Raw genomic sequence first — 21,659 nt, 5'->3', positions numbered from 1 at the left:
GAGAGAGCTCGATCTGTTTATTTGAGCAACAATAAAGACTGAGACGTGACTAACCATTGGAGAAAACTACCAAGGGAAGTGGTGGATTTTCCAGGTCTTGAACTCTTTGGATAAAGACTATATGGCTTTATGGAAATTATAGTTTAGCCTAAAACAAGTTACCAGGTACTACACAGGACTAACTGGATGAAATTTAATTGCCTTTCTATTACAGGTGGGTCAGAGTTCAGGGTCCCTTATGGGTTTAAACTCTGTCTATTCAATAGCAAAATAAATAATTATAATTAGGATAATATGATTAATTGACCCTGATCATTTTCATTACACTTTTAAACCATAAATCCTAAAGCTTTCTTCAAAGGCTGGTTGCATTATACCCATTTTATCTATCTGTAAACTGAGGCATAGTAAGGCTGCAATCGATATTTTAAAATATATCTAATTCTGAACACCTTATTTTTTTAATGCCCTTTTTTGGCTATTAGGTGTTTTATAGCCCAGGGCTCTCAAGCAATACAAATCTTATATGATGGGCACAAATTTGAAAGGTCGCCATAAACTGATAGTATCATAGATTTTTAAGGCCATAAGGTACCATGGTGATCAGTGATCCGACCTCCTGCATAACCCAGACCACAGAATGTCCCCATTTTACATTCCAATAGCTCAGCTGGGTCCTCATGAACCTATCTTTGTGGGCAGATTCTGTGGTTTTCCCTCCCAGCTGACAAGAGACAAGTGGTGCTGTTCTGTAAACAGCCTGTTTGTGTCTCCTTTTATTGATCAGTAGGGGTCTGTTTTGGGACTGGTTCTGTTCAATATCTTCATCAATGATTTAGATATTGGCATAGAGAGTACGCTTATTAAGTGTGCAGGTGATACCAAACTTGGAGAGGTTGCAACTGCTTTGGAGGATAGGTTCATAATTCAAAACGATCTGGACAAATTGGAAATATGGTCTGAGGTAAACAGGATGAAGTTTAATAAGGACAAATGCAAAGTGCTCCACTTAGGAAGGAACAATCAATCAGTTTCACACATACAGAATGGGAAGCAACTGTCCAGGAAGGAGTATGGCAGAAAGGGATTTAGGGATTATAGTGGACCACAAGCTAAATATGAGTCAATAGTGTGACGCTGTTGGAAAAAAGCCAACATGTTTCTAGGAGGCATTAACAGGTGTGTTGTGAGCAAGACACGAGAAGTCATTCTTCTGCTCCACTCTGCACTGATTAGGCCTCAGTTGGAGTATTGTGTCCAGTTCTGGGCACCACATATCAAGAAAGATGTGGAGAAATTGGAGAAGGTCCAGAGAAGAACAACAAGAATGATTAAAGGTCTAGAGAACATGACCTATGAAGGAAGACTGAAAGAACTGGGCTTGTTTAGTTTGGAAAAGTAAATTGAGAGGGGACATGATAGTTTTCAAGTATCTAAAAGGGTGTCACAAGGAGGAGGGAGAAAAATTGTTCTTCCTGGCCTCTGAGGATAGAACAAGAAGCAATGGGCTTAAACTGCAGCAAAGGAGGTTTAGGTTGGACATTAGGAAAAAGTTCCTAACTGTCAGGGTAGTTAAACACTGGAATAAATTGCCCTAGGGAGGTATGGAATCTCCATCTGTGGAGATATTTAAGAGTAGGTTAGATAAATGTCTATCGGGGATGGTCTAGAGAATACTGGGTCTTGCCATGAGGGCAGGGGACTGGACTAGATGACCTCTGGAGGTCCCTTCCAGTCCTAGTATTCTATGATGCTATGATTCTTGAGGAAAAAAAAACCCAAAGAAGCAGTTGGTGGCAGCTAAAGAAGACCTCAGTACCTCTTATTTGTTTGTGCCTTTCTATAATTTTCCACAGGTTACATACTTGTGTAAGAAAAAAGTCACAATTTGATATAAAACTATTGATTTTTATGACGTTTAATAAAAGTGATTTCTGATTTTTATTCTTATACTTCCATTTTCTGATATTTCCTTGTGACATTTCCCTCTTGTCTACAATGTACTTATGTGCTACATATATATTCACATTTTAATGTGCGTATGTAGGTAAAAATGACAAGACTACTTCTGTATTTGCATACCATACAGTAACCTCACTCATGGAAATCTCTGTTCAGTTCCAGTAAATCATCATTTCTCCTGCTCCGAAGCCATTGTTACTAGAAACATTGCTTTCACTGGGATTTCTTTAAGATGTGGTTGCTTTTTTCCATGGTCCTGTAAAACAAAGGATTTTTAACTAAGGATCATCTGGCTTTCCATTGACTCAGCTAAAAATTCTATTACATCTGCTTTGGAGCTTGATTTAGGCTAATGTTTAAAAAATGTTCCTTTGACGCTTACTGCCTATCACCGGCTTTTAAACAGCCCATTTTTCCTTAACATTCCCCAACATGTTGCTACACTTTTACTGTTTTGAAAAGCAGTTTTTTGTACCATGATTTCCAATCTGATTTTTCATTTTGGTGGTGGTATTTCATGGAACCTAGAAACAGCTATTTGGAGAGTAAGGAGTAACTCAGAGAAACTGTGCTTAAGTGTTGCCTTTCCTAAATGTGTTGTATTATTTCTAATCTTTTAAAAAAAAATCAAACCAAATCAAACCTAAAATTTTGACCTGTTGTCTGACTTCGTACAACTGTCATGGTGTTTGTCCTAGTATTATGGTCAGATTCCCAGCTTCAGAAATTACATTCTGCCTGTCTAATTTCCCATTTCCAATTTTAGTTAAATATGACATTCAGAGGCTTACATGATAATCTTAGGCATGATATTGTACTTTGTTTAAAACCTGCCATAGTTCACAGCAGATGTCGTTGCACTTCAAGGGGGAATAAAGCCATGTTTTTGATCAGGGTTTCCTAAATTGAAGATTCCGATCTAAGATGGAGAAAGAACCAAACATCATTCAAAATCAAACAATAAGTTTGCCTCCTATAGTCAGAAACATAATTTATTGTATTAGCAATTTCATAATGTCCACTCAAAATTTACTTCTTTGATTCTGATAAATATTTATTCAAATACATGGTCCAAGGAAGTTTGGATTGGTTAATCACATACTTTAAAAGAATAAAGGGAACAGACCGATACTTTTAGGATCTGGCTTGTTGCATTACCCTTCTGAAAACTTCCTAAATGGCAAAGGTAGGGGAGGGGTGTCGGGTGGAAGAAAGCAAAAAGGAACAAGTCAACTACATGATAAGTATTCTCCAAATATTTCTACCTAATGTAGAAATGAAGCACATTTTTTCCTCCTGAATTAGCATTGTATTGTGTCATGTTATTATGATACTGTATACATAATATTATTGGATAGAAACTGACCAAGTTCCCATGAAAGATGTGTATTATAAATATACCGGAGGGTAATTTTAAAACCACCACACATGCTTATTTTAATGATTTGTTCTGTATCAAGTCATGGTTCTGAAATAAAAGCCGGTCTCAGATCAGTCCAATAACCCAGCTCTTAACATTTCTTCATGTTTACTTGTAACAGTGCATGAATAAAAAGGTTATTTTTCAAAATGATGCAGGGATTATCGGGGACCTTTGCTTTCTACCTGTTAGAGTATATGTAGAATTATCTTCAAACTGACAGCATTCCAGTTACCTAAATGCAATTTGTGCACATGCATACATTAAAGAAAATTAAATACCATATGGTGCTGAGCCAGTCACAATTTGTGCTGCTTGAAAATAGCACCCTTCTGAAGCCTGCTGACAAATTTTATGGGTTTCTCTCTTGCTAATTTATGGAAAAATAGCTCTTAACCATTTATCCACAGAAGTATTACCTAAACTGTGGCTGTAAAAATTCACTGCAAGAACTATTTTGAAGTAAATGACTATCTATAAAATGCAAGAGACCTATGAAGAGAGTTTTTTTTTCCTTTAAAATTACCTTTGAGATTTTTCATTCTCTTGCCTCACTGTGTGCTGCTCTGTTTTTGCTGCTGGAAAACATCTTGGGAAGCAAAGATAAAGAGCTATCCCACGTGCTCTATAATGCCACCTTAGGCCCCAATCCTGTGAAAGATCCACATAGTCAACAACTCATCTCCTGTCCCATCCCTGAGAAAGATGTATTGAAGTTATTCAGGAATAGCCATTCAGAAACAGCTATCTATGACAGACAAGGTGGAGAGGGAAGAAAGAATATACTATTGTGCCTATTTTACAGATGGGAAACTGGAGCTCAAATTAATCAACTTTTCCAAGGTCACACAGGAAGTCTGGTGGAACTGGGTACTGAACCTAGTCTTCAGATGCCCAGTGCCTTAACAACAAGACCTCCCTTCTTTCATCTTACAAAGTAAAAAAATACTGCCTTGCATGTCCATCTATTCAGTGATTGTCACAACAGACAAAGAATCTTCAAGCCACGGTGAATGCATTTTTGGTGACAATTGAAAGGGTGTTTTTCTTCCTCTCTAATTTTGATTAAAATTTCTCGTTGCATAGGGTTCTCATGTCAGTTTTAACTAATTAAACATTTTCAGTGCCCATTTTGTGCTACAGATTACATGAAAACACTAGCATTCTATGTTTATGGCACTCTCATTGATTTTGCTGGCACTGAACATGGTGAAAGCTCTAGTTTAAAACTGTAGTCAGTGAAACTTTAAATATGCTTCAATGTTTATCAACTCCAAAATTATGTACATTTTGGTCTGTATAATTTGAGACATTGCTTTTGCCCTAGCAGAACTTCCGTGGAGTTTTGTTTTTGACTTACTGGGCACAAACAATTAAATTTATTTTAAAAATGTTGTAATATACAATATGGACAGTATAGGGACTCATTGTGCAGTTCTTATACAGGCAAAGCTCCCAGTTATTTTATTGGGAATTTTATCTGAGCAAAGATACCCAGATATTACCCAATGGTTTATGCTATAAACTACATAGAATATATTATAAGAGTGCCTAAAGGAGGACATGATTAATAAGATTCAACTTGTCTGAGCCAAAAATATATTCATATATTCGTTGACACTATGCATTTACACTGTATTCCCCTTCTATCTAGAATGTGCTACCCTTTGGGCTCAAGAGACTCTCCCTCACTAAATGTTCTTAAGAGTAAGATTAAGGCTCTTCTTTTTAATATTGCTCTTAGCTGAGCTCCCTCTAATCCCATTTAAAGTATACACTGCTTTGGGAGGTTTGCATGAATAAGGTGCTTTCTAAATGAGATTGTATAGGATTCGTCTTGGAACTGAGCCAGGGCTAAATTCAAAAAAGTAGCTTCAGTATTGCTCATGATACAAGAGCAGAGTAAATGAAAGGGCCTTATAATGCTCAAAATTGTCTGATATGTCACTCGTAATCAGATCTCCACTCTCTTTGATTCCAACTTCTCCAGGACAGGGAATAAAGGCCTGAATTCACAAAGGGACCTGGATGCTTAAATCCCAACTTTAGGATCTACTGCAATTCACAAAACTCCTGCTGAAAACTATAAGGACCTAAACTTGCTTGAAACCCAAGGTTTTGCCCTCCTTTCCTTCTTTGATCTTCTCTGGGAGAGACAGTCAGGTTGCACAGCCCCTTATAAATTTGACTAAGGCCTAAGATAACGTAGGGCACCAAGCATGGACTAACAGACACTATTACTGAAGTATGTGCTGATCTTGGATGTACAGAGTGCATGAGTACCCATGATGAATAATCCAAGGGATCACATACATCTAAGAACTCCAGTTACCATAAGGTAGTAATCTTCCTCTACCAAAAGTATTATAGCAACTTCATAAGACCATCAGTAACTCTTCATTAAACCCAAAGTTTGAATAAGCCTTTTGTGTAAGTTGAAGAAAAAAATATGTCTTATATACCCAATGCCCACATTAAGCTCACTCTTTCAAGGCTAAGCCAAGGCCCCAGGCTTGACTGACTTTTTCAAAGCTGGGTTAAATTTTATAGCTCCTGAACCCTGACTCCATTAAACACCAGTGAATCAGCAATCTCTCTTGATAACAGAGCACTCTGTCACAAGGTTGCAGTCTGAATAATAATGAATTCAGAGGAATTCGCATGAGCTGAGAGAATGTTTACCTGAGTGTAGTGGTTTATTTCTCATCCTCACTTTGATAGGGATAAGAGAAGGTTAACTCCATGCTATGTGTGGTGGAACTTCCGCCCCTCAGACCATGTTGGGCATGCTCCAACTGCTGCCTCAATATAAAAGGAAGCAGCCCAGCTTATTCTAGACTGACCTCCAGAATGGATGGGCCTTTGGTGGAGGCTCCAGCTGAAAATCCATTACAAACTTTGCCTGTAGAGCCAGAGAATTGAAGAGTTAGGTTGGAGTTGTATGGCCAATGCAGCTCCAAAGAATCATCTGTGCTGAGGAAAGTAAAGACTCCAATGTCCCATGGACTGCAGCTTCTGAAAGAACAGAGTAGGGCCAGCATGGCTGCCACTCCTACCATTCCAGAGAGTGGTTATCAATGGTTCTCTGTCATGCTTGGGCAAGTAGTATCTCCTACTCAGGTGAGATCCGTATGTTGATGTGGGATTTCTTGCTGACTCGGGGCAAACCATTCCACTAGTGTTAGGGCCTGAGGTCAGGACCTGGTGAAGTGGAGTGGGCCTGGGCTCCCCTACCCAGACTGCTCTCCTCTGATGATGGCCCACACCTGGGTACTAGCCATTAGGGAGCACTGCCCTTTACATAAGGGCTCTAGATTGACTCTGCCCACTAGGCCATTCTGCATTGTGCCTGAGGGCTAATATATTGACTTTGACCATTGGGCTGGGCTGCTTAGATTGCCACTGGGCCATGCTGCTTTCAGCCTAAAAGACTATTTGGAAGACTGTAGCTGCACGAGTACCACAATCCTGCTGTGCCCTAAAGGAAGCTAGGTGTGTATGCCACATGACACTCTCCTTTTTATAAAAGGTGTTGTCCCCTTTTTTCAGGAAAAGTGAGATGGAATAATATTGTAATTCAAGCAATGGGTAGAAGATAAAAAGCAATAGAGCTATCTGATCAGTTTATCAGAACATAATGAAAGCAACTTCAGGATTTTTTAATCACAATAGTAAAAATCAATTTAGTTAACCTATTTATGTATAATAAGTATTCCTGTGGCACCTTATATATATGTGCAATGAGGAGTAACGGTAGTTCGAATTAGGAGCTTTAGTTCAAACTACCTAGCCCGTGCTGCGTGTAGCCGTGGGCAGGTATTTCGAACTACCGGGCATTTAAAAATGATGGTGCCTGGGAACATGCAAGTGAAGCCCGGGATATTTAAATCCCAGGCTTCATTTGCAAGTTTGAATGCCTACATTAGCCACCCTAGTTCGAACTAGGGTAGCTAGTGTAGACATACCCTAAGGTGCCACAGGGCTACTTGTTTTTAAAGTTCCAGACTAATACAGCTACCCCTGTGAGACTATTTATGTATGTCTATAATTCACAGGTGATGGTTGGGAGGCCAGCAGTGGCAACCAGAGTGGAGATTCTTGGGGCTGGAACTGTGGATAATGAAACAGGAGGGCTGGTCTTGGAAGGCAGGTGAGTGAAGCAGCATGCTTAGAAAGTAGTCCCTGAGTGGTTGCAGGCTACCTATATGTTGTTAATAGCTACCAGCTGGCCAGAAGGAAAAAGTAGTACAGTATAGTGACGGTATGGTGTTCAGATACGTAGGGGTGTAAAAAATAAACAAAAAACTGTTTGGAGAAGGAGCTGTTAAGGTTGCAGCATGGTGGAAATTCTGTAGCCATTTGAGATGTGAAGTTGTTTTCAATGTGCCACCTACAAGTGTATGATCATTAACCCTTTAACAATGAATCATATATTCAGCATATGTCTCACTAACTTGTGAACAGTGTTGGCAAATACAGTCAAAGCTTTGAATTGAAACAGAGAGAACAAAGTGATTGCTATTCCCTGAGCAGCTTTTAAGATTGGGATGAACTTGATGTTCTATTTTACCAATAAGATATTTATACCCAAATCACAAGATGAGAATGTTTTCTCAGCCTTTTCTTGTGAGATTCCAGTGTCAGGGCCTCTTGAGAAGCATTGTCACAGGAAGTATTTTTGCAACAGATTAGACTGCACAGAACTGGATTTGATGATCTCTCAGTGGCTGTCATCATCAACATTCCACATTCAGCAACTGGAGGGAATGTTTCTTGTGCATTCAGTCCTGTCTCTAAAAACATTGTTCCCTTGGTAATCTATAGCACTTATACTAGCAGTAGCCTGAACAAACATACACGATTTCGTCAGCACAGTTTGTCTTTCCTCTAAGAAATACAGTTTGCTATTGCTGCTGAAAATCAGCACAGTACTCTTTAAAAAGCTTTATAGGGAAAAAGTGCCACCTGGCAGATAATGTAGGCAAGTAATTTGCAGGTAATCAGCATGCATTTTTAGAAGCATGAATATGAAAACCCTAACTTAATTCCATAAATTATAATGAAGAATGTACTCTGTGTTCCAAAAGACTTTTTATTTGATGTCAGTAGTTTTATAGGGCTGTGAAAGATATGGGATTTTTCTGCAATGTCCTGCAGAGACCTTACTGATTTAAATTTAAGTGTCTTTGGAATGGATTGTGTTAACTGAAATGTTTATACATTATTATGGACTAGGCTTTTATGCAACTTGTGAAGGGGGAAGGTGTGGCATGTGGGAGGCCTGGGGATTTAAGGGACTCTATTGAACTATGGGCCACCCTAGAATGGACGCTTGGAAAACTCTGTTAAGTGGTTTTCTTGGGTAATATTTAGGGAGTAGTGAATGCAAATTCTCATCTACAGCAAAAACTCAGCCTTTTAAAGCAAATGCCCTGAGAAGCAGGCCATTGTCTGATGATCACCTGTTACATGAGGCCAGGATCAAAGGCCCTAGCCATATAAAAGACAATATGAACTATTCATTGTTGTTCTGGTTCTTAATCAGAAACAGTTATGCACTTATAACCACAAAGATGACCCAGTTGTGTGTTTAAGAACTAAAACCTACCTGAGCCAGAGTATGGAGTTGGCATGTGCTCTGGTAAGTTTTTTGAGACATGTGTGTTCTTTTCTTGCTTTTTAATATGGTTTCTTGGTAATGCTTTCACCTTTAAAAAATAAAAGCACAGGCTTATAAACAGCAGTATGGTAATATATAACTAAGGGCAAAACAAAGGGCACAGCTGCTGAAGAGAAAGCAAAGCACATACTGGTCTTTTAGTCAGTATGACTTGCTGGGACTTCTCAGTGTGTCACCTTAAAGTGTGTGTGGGGTGTGTGTGTGTGTGTGTGTGTGTACCAGTCAGGTAGAAGGGGGAGTTGGATCTTTGCCCAAGAGAGGTGATGACTGAGGAGCTGGGAGCCGAAAGAGGTTTGCCCTCAAATGATAACAGGAGGAATACAAGTACAGTTACTACTGAACAGTGGCTTTATAATTAAATAAATCCATAATGCATTGTTTTTAACCATTTTTCTTTCTAAAGGGTAAGCACATTCAGCAATTACCTATCACTGGTAAATAGGCAAGGTTGAGATAGGATTTTAAAATGTTGAGTATATTTCCTAATAAGATTGTAGTTTGCACTACACCTGGTAGAGCTACATTAATCACAGAGAATAGTGATTATAATAATGCCTATGGACAGGCAATCTTTCCAGTTTTACACTAAGAAAGAATCACTTCACTGTCATTATAAAGCTATTCACTAGCGTCAAGTAGTTTGAGTGTTATAAAAAGGTGTTATAAAAATTGTGTTAGTAGTAGGCATGGTACAGCCATGTCTGAAATAAGCTTGAAAAGTTATAAAATGCTGGAAGAGAAGATCTCTTTTAAAAAAGTAATAATTCATTGAAGATCTCCTAGCAAGTGGGGCTGATTTTTTATATTGTGAAAATAAAGATTGTGTTTTATTGCTATTAAGAAAAAAAGGTGAAGCAGAATCATTTTAGAGATCTAGCATCTTTCACATTTATTCCTATTATGTTTTCACTTGTTGCTTTATGAGCATCAGCAAATGATTTTAAATAACTGTTGCATTTCCTAGCAGCTTTCAGTATTAAAACTTGAGATATTAGTTTTGATATGAACTGATACTGAATTATTTAGAACCCACTTAGCAAAATTATGTGGATAACTATTGAAGGCACAGAGCAGGGTTCCATCTCATGGCAAAAATTTATCTGTCCCATTGTGCATTTTTTTTCAGTTCACAGACAGCCTAAAAGGAATGTTAACTATAATATCTATCTTTGACTCCTGAGGCAAAACACTAATCCAGAATCATAGAAACCGGCTGCTACAGAAGTGTTTTTAAAATATTAAATCAAGCTCAGTGGTGAATTATCAAAGTCGAATTCCACCTTACCCAGAGGCACAAACAACTCAGGACAAACAGCTGTTTTGACATTCCTAGCTGGGAATCCTGCCCTTCACAAACACATTTGATGTTCAGACATAGTCTCTTGGCTGTGTACATTCATCCCCATCTGTTAGGATGGCATTGTGCCCACACACAAGGTGGTATGTCAGTTTCACTAGGGCATAGGTGCCAAGTAAATATAGGCAGTTTGCGGAATTCTGCTTGTGCTGTCTCTTCATCAGGGAGTTATTTATCAAAGCAAAGCCACCTCACAACACGACTCATTACACTGGGTTAGACCTGTGGACACTTATGTGGCTAAAGAATACTTAAAAACACAAGCAAAGATGACACAGGGTTCTCATGAACACTAGTGATTATAACAGTCTGGATTGCACCAAACATAGAAACCCGGTTATTACCATCAGTCTACATAGGAGATAAATGTACAGTCTGCAAGTACTTTATGTGAAGGTAAGCACATGGTACATGAAAAAGAGTCTTTGAAGTTATTATCCCTTCTGGGATAAAGATATTCCAGAAGCATATCTTTAAGTGTGAGACATTAATACATAAGATCACAATAGACTGATCACCTTCTAACTTCTTTCTCCAGTTTAGCTATGGGAGAGCAATAAATTAACCCTTTGACTTAGGCATAACCGGGTCCAAACTTTCACAAGGCATTCAGTCAGATAAACCCACGTGATGCCCTGGAAGGAAGTTCCACTTCAGCAGAGTCAGAACTGCAATGAAGTTTAAACATGAAGTGATAAAGTTCAAGTCAGCACATGGATTTCTAATGTGGAGTATTGCTGGAAATATTTACAATGTATTTCCTGTACTGAAGAATATGGATTGTTCTTAAAATGTTTGGCTATTTTATTCTACTTCCCCACTCCCAACCTACGCATTAGACATAACTGAGGATCTGACTTCAGAGGCCTGAGGATTCTCATACCATTGTAAATTAGGAATACCTCCAGTGAGGTCAATGGAGATAGTCTGTGTAAAATCAAGAATTAGAGTAATTATAGGCAGGATTCTGCCCTTGCTATCCCGGGTGCATAATTTCAGTGGGACTACATGTGGTGTAAGGCATTCTTGTCTAGGGTAAAGAGGATAGAACAAGCCTTATGTTAATATAAAAACACATAATTCAACAAAAAAGTAAAATGATTTCCGAAGTTTTTTTTCTTCCTTCCTCAGTGTATCTACCTTTTAATTAGGGTATGTCTACACTTGCACCCTTTTTCAAGAGAGGGATGCAAATGAAGACATTTGAAATTGCAAATGAAGCTGGGATTTAAATATCCAGTGCTTCATTTGCATATTCATATTATGGCGCTATTTTGAAATAGTACTATTTCGAAATAACAGACGCTGTTAAGATGTGGTTATTTCAAGAGAAAACCCTTCCCTCAAAATAACCCTTATTCCTCATACAATGAGGTTTACCAGTTATTTGAAGAGAAGGGTTCTCTCTCAAATAACCGCATCTTAGCGCTATTTTGAAATAAGACGCTGTTAAGACGCAGTTATTTGAGTGAAAACCCTTCTCTTGAAATAACTGGTAAACCTCATTATATGAGGAATAAGGGTTATTTTCAGGGAAGGGTTTTCTCTCAAAATAACAACGTCTTAACAGTGTTTGTTATTTTGAAATAGAGCCATAATGTGAATATTCAAATGAAGCGCAGGATATTTAAATCCCGGCTTCACTTGCAATTTCAAATGTCTTCATTGGCATCCCTCTCTCGAAAGAAGGTGCAAATGTAGACATATCCTGAGTGATTATCCATCTGTTTTGACAGGTAGAGGATTTATTTATAATCCATTATTATCCATATGACAATCAAGCCAACATTGCAGGGTGATACCAACTCACCTAATCCTGTACAGAAAAGCCCAAATCTTTTTATACTATGGGGAGAGGAAATGAAAGGATTCTGATTCTCAGCACACCTTTTGTTTGTTTGGGTTTGTTGGTTTGGTTTTTTTAAATTTCATTTTATTGTTTTTGTTTCTGGGTAACTGCGAAGCAGTCTTAAATCTAAAAACATTATTCAAGTCCTAGCCAGAAAATAGTACAAATGAAAAATAAGCTACTAATAACTTCGGTTTTTAGTGAACGGACAGAAAAAATCCTACCATGAGGGCAGGGGACTGAACTTGATGACCTTTCAGGGTCCCTTCCAGTTCTAGTGTTCTAGGATTCTATTCTATAAAAGATAATTATAATACTGAATGTATTATGTCTCTGCTATACTGATAAATCTTGCCCAATATATCTAAATCTCTTCTCCTGAACTTCAGATTCCTCTACTCTTATTTATAGTACACCCATTAATCAGATTATGCCTGGCCCCTGAGCAGCCATATGAGAGAACAGTCCAACTATTTGGATGGCTCTTTTTAGTAGCCTTGGATGCCTCTTTTAGTAACCATCAGTTGGTAAATAATCATCCAAAAAGGTTTGTAGAGTATGCAGGGGAATGACCTTACTTTCTTCCCTGCATTGGCCAATGCAGCAAAGGCAACGTTTCCTATAGAAGGAGCAAGCTACTCATTTTGGGAAACTCTAGGAGGAGCAGTTACCAATGTAGCTCAGTGCCTAAATGCCATCATCTGGTCTGTATATTACCAGAATTTTCTCCTTTTATCTAAATAAGTTAATTAGAATCTCCAAAGACACTCCTCTTCCTCCAAACCCACCATCTCTGCCTTTCACATGACTAGTTCCCCATAGCAATGTGGTCCAAGTCTCTTGTAGATTTTAAGTTATAGTAAGATATTTTGTGCATTACTGATTAACATTTTTATTACACTTTGCAGTTTCACAAAACTCTTCCTTCTGTATTGTTACTTTCTTTCTGTTATATTCAGATATAGCTATTCTCTTTTACTCATGACTCAGACCTCTGTGTTTCAGTCATTTTACCTTTTGCATATGTTTCATTGAAAAATCTCTCATACTCTTAGGGCTACAGCTCTACACTGTAGTTCTATTTCAGGATACTAAATGTATCCTAAAATAGTTATTCCACATCTTTTGAGTGCGCAAGATATTTTGAAATATAATGGTTTTGTTATTCTGATATACCAGTAAACCTCATTCCACGATGTTTAGGGGAAGGGATGCGTAAGGGATGTTTAGGAATGGTGATTCATTTCGAAATAAGTGCTATTTTGAAATTTACTTTACATAAGCTACACAATTTGCGTAGCTCAAATTCCATAGCTTATTTCGAGTTACAGGTGAAGTGTAAACACACCCTTACAGTGCTGGCTACATTTATTCCTCTGACAAAATTTTAATTCACAAACAACCACCATACTTTCAGTTCCTCTTGTTTCCTGATTACTAATAAATTGCTCTAACAAACTCTTAAAAATGTAAAAATAACCATTAATTGTTTAAGATGATATCAAACATATTCTCATTTTTCTAAAATTCCATTCTCTCCCTGATGACTGTAGGCAGACTTTGTACATACATTAGCTCAAAGGGTATGTCTAGACTACATCCCTCTGTCACCAGAAGGATGTAAATTAGACATACCGACATTGCAAATGAAGCAGGGATTTGAATCTCTCGTACTTCATTTGAATAAAAATGGCCACCATGTTTTGCTGAGCCATCAGTTTGTCAGCAAAAAGTGGCTGTCAAGACAGGAATTGGGCGACAAAGAAAGCCTTGTTGGCTGATCCTGTAAACCTCATTTTATGAGGCATAAGGGATTGGCTGACATAGGCTTTCTTTGCTGCCCGATTTTCGTCTTGACAGCCACTTTTTGCCGACAAACTGCTGACTCGGCAAAATGTGGTTGCCATTTTTATTCAAATGAAGCGCAGGAGATTTAAATCCCCGCTTCATTTTCAATGTCGGTATGTCTAATTTACATCCCTCTGGAGACAGAGGGATGTAGTCTAGACATACCCAAAATGATTTAGTTTAGCAGAAAGATACATAAAATCACTTTTATCTGGGATTTTATTTCCTTTGTTACCGTTCATTATTTTCCTTTTCTGCTTTTCTTTTATGAATCAGTCTTGATTACTGACTCATATTTTAACTCCAGTTGCACAACTATTATTGCATTTATTCTTAGTACTTCATTATTGGTATGGCACTAAGAGTATGCTGGGCACATACAGCCTTCTAAATTTATCCAGAATGCTAATGCTTTGTACTGTTCCACCTCTCTCTTTTCCTTTACTATGTTGTTCTCCTTTTCTCTAGCATTATAACATATTATCCTAGCCACATAGTGTATCATGGCACCTCACCTACCTTACCTCTCTTCCTCTTAGCTTCTTTGACAAATTATCACTATTACTTTCCCTGAAGTGTTCATGCGCCATACATCACTAGTGACATTAACTAACTGCTTTTCTATCAAAATAATGTACCTGAACGATCTAGCCAAGTGAATGTTCACCCATTTTCAATTACACAAGGCCTGAGACTGTGATATCTGTCCCACTTGACTATCCATAGATAAATGGGTAACTCAGTTATTACCAGAAAAAGCATGAGCTGGTTATTGGTTCCAAGCCATGATACCCACAAAAGAAATTCCATTTCCTAGTGAAATGACAGATACCATAAAAGACAAAGAAAAAATTTGCCAGTCATGAAGAAAGTGTGTGGCTCTTAGTGCATACTAAAGATTCATCTGAATCTGGTATGTTTCCTGGTAAGGCCTTATTGTTTAACTTAGAACAATTTAATATAACCAATGAGAGAGGGTGGCCAATTATGCATAATTCTGGTCTTGGACATTGATTTGCCTCCATTTAAGGTAAATCCTATCACTTCATGGTAATTTCTGACATTTGTTTTCATTTCATTTTCTAAATTTACTTTGCCAAATTTATACTGTGTAACAACTGGTCTCTATTATATATTCTTATATCCTTATATTCATTCTTCTTACCCTTAACAGATTTATAACTGGCTCACAACCTCCCTTACCATTTCCCTCCTCCCTTGTAATTTCAAACCAAATCCCTTCTGGGCATAAAACCACATGTTGTGGGGATGGCTAGCCTGTACTTGCTTGGCTAAATCCAATCCATATAAAACAAATCAAAATGATAGATTACATTGAAGAAATAGCACTACTGTAGAGTTCTGAATAGTACACTTTGGTGCAGACTTTAAAGAGCAGCAAATATGTAATACCATTACAGAGATCTATCTTCCTTTTTCTTGTACCCTTTTGAGGATCTTCAAAATGTGTTCCACTACACTATTGCAAGCTGTATAATGCACAAAAGATCTGATCATCTTTTCTCTACATTTCCTGAGAAATTTGAAATTCCACAGAAAAAAAGAGCATCATTATCTGAAACAGTCTCTGCACATGCAGCAAACATAATTCACAATGTTCCAATAGTTTTAGCAGCAGAAGTGTTCATCTTTTGTACAACTCTGTTCTCCCAGGAATAATCATTGAAGGTACAGCTATACTGCGACGATCTATCCAAAAAAAGACACAAAATGAGGAGAGCATTTTATGTATATCTTTTTCCGATATTTTTGTCGGAAGAGGTTTTTCCAAAATTTGGCCCATCTAAATTGGGTCAAATTTTGGAAGAAATCACCCTCTTTCAAAATCTCCCTTCTTCCTCATGGAGGAAGGCTTCTGAAAGAGCACATTTGCTCTTCTGCAAAACAACAACAACAAACGGAAGAGCAAACGTGTTCTCTGGACATGGTGGAGTTTTTTCTGGATAACTCCAGTATCCCGAAACCCCCCTGAATTCTAGTCATACCCTTCCTAAAACTAAGTAGATTAACTTATTATTTCAAAATCAATGTTTAGCCGGCATCATGGCTTAATTGTCTACCTCCAAAGATAACAAAACATGGATTCTGAAATATTTTAGTGACTGCTAAATAGCTCTAATCAATGATTTACCCTTCCCTATCCTAGTCTAAGCCTGGCCAATATTTAAATCTTAATATATCTTTATAATGTTAGAATCATAGGGCTTGGAGAGACCTCAGGAGGTCATCAAGTCCAGCCTCCTGAGCAAAGCAGGACCAATCCCAACTAAAGCCAGGGCTTTGTCAAGCTGAGACTTAAAAACCTCTAGGGATGAAGATTCCACCACCTCCTTAGGTAACCCATTCCAATATTGCACCACCCTCCTAGTAAAATAGTTTTTCCTAATATCCAATATAGACCTCTCCCACTGTAACTTGAGACCATTATTCCTTGTTCTGCCATCCATCACTGAGAACAGCCTCTCCATCATCTTTGGAACCTCCCTTCAGGAAGTTGAAGGCTGCTATCAAATCCCCCCTCACTCTTTGCTTCTGCAGACTAAATAAGCCAACATCCCTCAGCCTCTCCTCATAGGTCATGCGCTCCAGCCCCCTACTCATTTTAGTTGCCCTCTGCTCGACTCTCTCCAATGTATCCACATCCTTTCTATAGTGGGAGGTGGGGGGAGATGGAGGCCAGAACTGGACACAATACTCCAGATGTGGCCTCATCAGAGCCAAATAAAGGGGAATAATAGTTTCTCTAGATCTGCTGGCAATACTCCTCCTAATGCACCCTAATATGCCGTTCACTTTCCTGGCTACAAGGGCACACTGTTGACTCATATCCAGCTTCTCATCCACTGCGATCCCCAGGTCCTGTTCTGCCAGACTGCTACTTAACCATTTGGTCCCCAGCCTGTAACAATGCTTGGGATTCTTCCATTCCAAGTGCAGGATTCTACACTTGTCCTTGTTGAACCTCATCTGTCTAGGTCACTCTGGACCCTATCCCTGCCCTCCAACTATCTACTTCTCCCCCTGTTCATTTAATTCAATTCAAATAGGATATTATGTGATGTTAGCTTTTGGGAGTAGTTATCTATATGCTGCAGAGTAAACAAGGCTTCTCTACTAAAACTCCTTTAATTTAGATTAATAAAGACAACCTCTCTTATCCATTATGTCATTTGACAATCTAGAAAGAGTATAGTATATCACTTTTAATACAAGGGAGATATTTTCATTCTCATGACTCTGTCTTTTTATCCTTAGTTGAAAAGTGAAAGTCCTTTAAGAAAAAATAATTGTCCAGAATCTTTATTTGGGATAGCTTCTACTTTCAAAAGTATTCAGGAGAGCACATATACATTTGCATCATTCTTTTATGGCTGTTGCACCCAATGAGGTATTGATATGCAGCTATGATCAAACCCCATATCTGTGTCTCAGCTGCTGCTAATGGTAGAATGTGATCTTTTCTCACAATATTTTTACACAGGATTAGTGATCTGTGATTAAGATTCACATTTTCCCTAAAAGATGTGAATGGAATTGAATTAATCCAAAAATAATTCTGAATGCCTTTTTTTTCCTATTTGAGAAGAGTTCTTCTTGGTCTTTTATAAAATCTAGCAATATAGGCCAGGGGGAGGGAGGTTATGCATGTATGAAATGACCACTCTTATCCCTTATAATGAGGCATCACATGAAAAGAGCAAAAAAAGCTACACAACTCCATAAGCATTTTTCTGCTTCTCTTTTGCAATCTCCAAAGCCTTACTTTTGCTCTTGATTCCAAACCTGTTTCAAATAATTTCACAACCAGTTTAGAGAGTGGGTTGATTCCACATCAACACATTAAAAATTAATCTTCCATAATAGGTTAGCAATGCCAGAAAAGATCTCAAATTTGAAACAATTTGGGATACAGTCATATTTGTTATAGCTAGTAACTTCTTTTTAAGAGAGGCCTATCCTCTGAATCTATGCTATTCTGGCAGAAAGCACATTTTCTCTTGCCAGTGCTAAAACCACATTTTCCAACCTTTTTGGTACATCTTAGAAGCTCCTTATGTGTTTCTCTGGATCTTATCATCTTTACCAATTTATCACCCAAATGAAAAATGTTACCATTTAACCTCTGGAGCACCTAATTCCACCTCTTTGAAATATTGCACATACTCTGACTACACCATATGGCAAACATTCATACGTGAACAGCCATATGCATACACACACATTAAGGAAATGTTCAAAGTTGTTTTTTATGCTGAATACAACCCCAAACAAACTGCATTAGATGCTCACTTTAACGCAAATTTCCCTAAAAGAGCATATACGTGCATTCGTGTACAATTTATGAACCCAGAGAAGTCACTGGAGAGAGGAAGAGAGGCAAAATGGGACCGTAGCATATAATTATAATCTCCCCAACACTTCATTTTTAGAGATGCCTCATCAGACATTTTACTTGCATTCCCAGCATCTTCTCTAGATACTGTAGCTTTTGCATCAGACCCTAGGGAAGAAACAGCAGGAAGATAACAGGGAAGGCAGCCCAACAGATGGGTATTCTCTATATATTTATGATGGAATTTGTCTCAGTGAGTCTGAAAATCCAGTTTATGAAAACCCCAGACATGCCATATCTGCATGTGTTTTGGACAAGTTAAATTTTAGCACTCCTGACAAATGTGGCTTTCTGAACAGCTCAGTCTCCAGAAAGAGATTGAGTCTTTATAATCCACACAGACTCTGACGCTTCCTTCATTTCTGGGAACACTATAAATGCTCTTTATTCAGGGACCTCCACCTGAGGAGTTAGCTTTGGCTTTTGTGTTCCTTTTAATTGTACTTTTATGTGCACTCACAAAATGTAAGGAATGGAGCGAGTCCTTCAGATACTTGTTAATTCCATTTTCAGCCACAGGAATCTTTGCTGTTATACTCTTTACTAATCCTAACTTTCTAAACACAGTTTTTTACTTGATTGTAATTGCCCCATCTGATCCATCTCTAAATCACCTTTTAAACATCTCCAGTCAATGTCTTCCAACCAGTGTGGGCCAATGTCTTTTAGTCATAATTCCCTGTATTTATATTAACCCAATTAGGGGCACTCAAGTCCTGTTCATGTAAATTTGGAAAAAAATGATACAATTTACAAGCCACCTTCTCATGAAAAGGCAGACTTTCATAAATTAATGCAAGGATGGGGAACCTGTGGCTCCCAGCTTGCTTGAATCTGACCCCGAGGCTTGGGGCTCCCCCTCAGCATTGTAGAGCACCCCTGTTATCTCATCATAGTGCTGGAGCACACAAAATCTATTTGTGTGACGGTCAGTGGCCTCCGCCCCAGAAAAGTTACCCCACCCCTGGATTAATGGATTCCTAAGCCAATGGGTTCCCAAACCAGAAGAGAACTAGACTGACCTCCTATATAACACAGACCAGAGGAGTTCCCAGAATAATTCCTTCTGCAATATTTCTGAAACTTTTTTATTCCAGAGACCATCTTCAATTGGGGGCGGGGAAGGGGGGAAAAGAGAGGTTGGAGGAATTGAAGGAGCTTCAACGACAAGATGAAAAGCTCTGTGCAGAGCTGTTCACCACTCCTTATTATATACCATCTGGCAGTATTCTCAGTCTTTCACAACTGGAAGAGTTAAAAGGACATGTTAGGATGTATTCAGATGAGAAGTTGCAGTTGAAGAAAGAATCTGTTATTTCAACATGGGAGGCTCTCAAGGAGAAGATAGGACTTCTATGGATTAGGCTGCTCTGGCCAGTAAACAAGCAGGAACAATGCAAAATTAAACATTAAAGGCTCCATTACACAAGAAATTACCGTGTAGGAAGAAGGGCTGCTGCGTTTAGAAGAACTGAAAAGAAAGAACTTGAAGGGACTTATGGCAGAAGTCACTTATTGGGAGAAATGTTTCTATAGCACAGAAAAGAGATCAGCTTTTCTCTTATATTATGATAACTTTAAAGAAGATCTGTTGAACCAACCTGATGAGGAAGTGATAAAAATGAAACACCTTTATGAGAAAAATAGACCTCTATTTGATGGTGCTGTTAAATGGGAAACTACCTGGAAACAGTTTACGGAGTTGGAGAAAAAAAAAATCCACAAATTCAAATTGAATACTAAACAGAGGTAGCATTTTATTGAAAGGAGAAAATGCTCGAAGATCCACCGGCTATTAAAGTTGGAATCAGAACTGAAAAGAAGCATTGAAAGCTGGGAAAGAGAACAAAGCTGTGACTCCTGACACAGGGTCAAAGGTTCCTGGAGTACTGGGTAAATCATTGGAAATAGCACACACTTGAAAAAGAACGAGAGGTTAATGAAGAAACCCCCAAAAAAGACATGCTGGCTCAAATGCTCTAACTCCCTTTAAGTTAAGGAAGACAGCCAGCTGCGTCAGTCTTACGAACACAGGTATAAGTGCCGCAGCTATTTCCAAAATACCCATTCCAGTTTATAAGATGTCTTCTAAAAACACACCACCATATTTCCTACAGTGAATACCATTACAAGAGAATGAGCAAGCCAGCAAATCAAACAAGTCAGCTGTATAAACTTCACAAAAAAAAACTTTTGAAGAAGACTAGCAACGCCAACAACATATTAAATTCTACAGTAAATGAAAACACATAATGAGGATTCTGCTGCTTCACTCTCTGAAATTCCCAGGATAACTAATTCCTTTGTGGAACTTCAGAGTTCTTTTAACTATTTTCATGGACTTGAGAGAGAAGACTTGCACTATGTTTATGCCAGTGCCATAATTAACTCTGGCTACCAAATTGGCACATGCAGCAAGTTGAAAGGATTTCTGTGGAATCACAGCTGTACCTTGAACTCTTACATTCTTCCCAGATTGCATCAGAGAAATCTCAGGGATCATTCTAGTCCACAAACTGGTTGTTGAGAAACACTGTCCAAAAGCAGTGTGACAGGATCAGGTCAGAGGGATATAAATAGTGCTAGAAGGAAATTATGTGAGCCCTAGGTCTTTGTTCCCTGGGCAAACTGGCAGGGGCTGGCCTAGAACTGGCAGGAACTTTCCAGAAGCTGTCTGGATAATCAGGTCAGTTAGAACACCTGGAGCTACTTAGGAGCCTTCCAGAGCCAAGGGAGTCAGTTCTAATCAGACCACCTGTTGCCAATCAAGAAACAGCTGAGACTAGTTTAAAAAGGGCTCCTCTTTTGTTAATTGAGAGGTACATGAGGAGGGAGGAAGGGAGGGGTGAGAGGTGTTTGGGTGAGAGCTGGGAGCTGCAAGGCAGGAAGAGTGCATGGGAGGCGCAGGTACTAGAGGAAAGGTAATGAGAGGAATCATTTGGGGAAGTGGCCCAGGGAAATAATAGCCCCATCAGTTGCTGCAGCCTTAGGGTCCCTGGTCTGGAAGCTAGAGTAGTGGGTGGGCCTGGGTTCCCCCCAATCTTCCCCACACCATTACAGAGTCTGTCCTTGGATAGGGAGACCAGGACTGTACAGGGGTTTCACCCCCCTCCATATTATGGACTGGCC

The 21,659-nt window shown here is 38.7% G+C and overlaps 1 long non-coding RNA gene and 1 pseudogene across 1 annotated transcript; one reads left to right on the top strand and one right to left on the bottom strand.

Moving 5' to 3' along the window:
- Positions 1 to 1,922: 1,922 nt before the first annotated feature.
- Positions 1,923 to 4,036, bottom strand: LOC142826518 (uncharacterized). Its single transcript, XR_012900703.1, has 3 exons — positions 3,909 to 4,036; positions 2,754 to 2,881; positions 1,923 to 2,218 (listed from the first exon to the last, which is right to left on the bottom strand). It is a non-coding gene; the product is annotated as an uncharacterized LOC142826518 (long non-coding RNA).
- Positions 4,037 to 10,785: 6,749 nt separating this feature from the next.
- LOC142827824 (protein regulator of cytokinesis 1-like) lies at positions 10,786 to 20,827 on the top strand (annotated as a pseudogene).
- The last annotated feature ends 832 nt before the right edge of the window (positions 20,828 to 21,659 follow it).

Source organism: Pelodiscus sinensis, chromosome 1, assembly GCF_049634645.1.
Source record: "Pelodiscus sinensis isolate JC-2024 chromosome 1, ASM4963464v1, whole genome shotgun sequence".
Lineage (NCBI taxonomy): Eukaryota > Metazoa > Chordata > Testudines > Trionychidae > Pelodiscus > Pelodiscus sinensis.
This window is presented reverse-complemented; position numbering and strand designations above follow the sequence as displayed.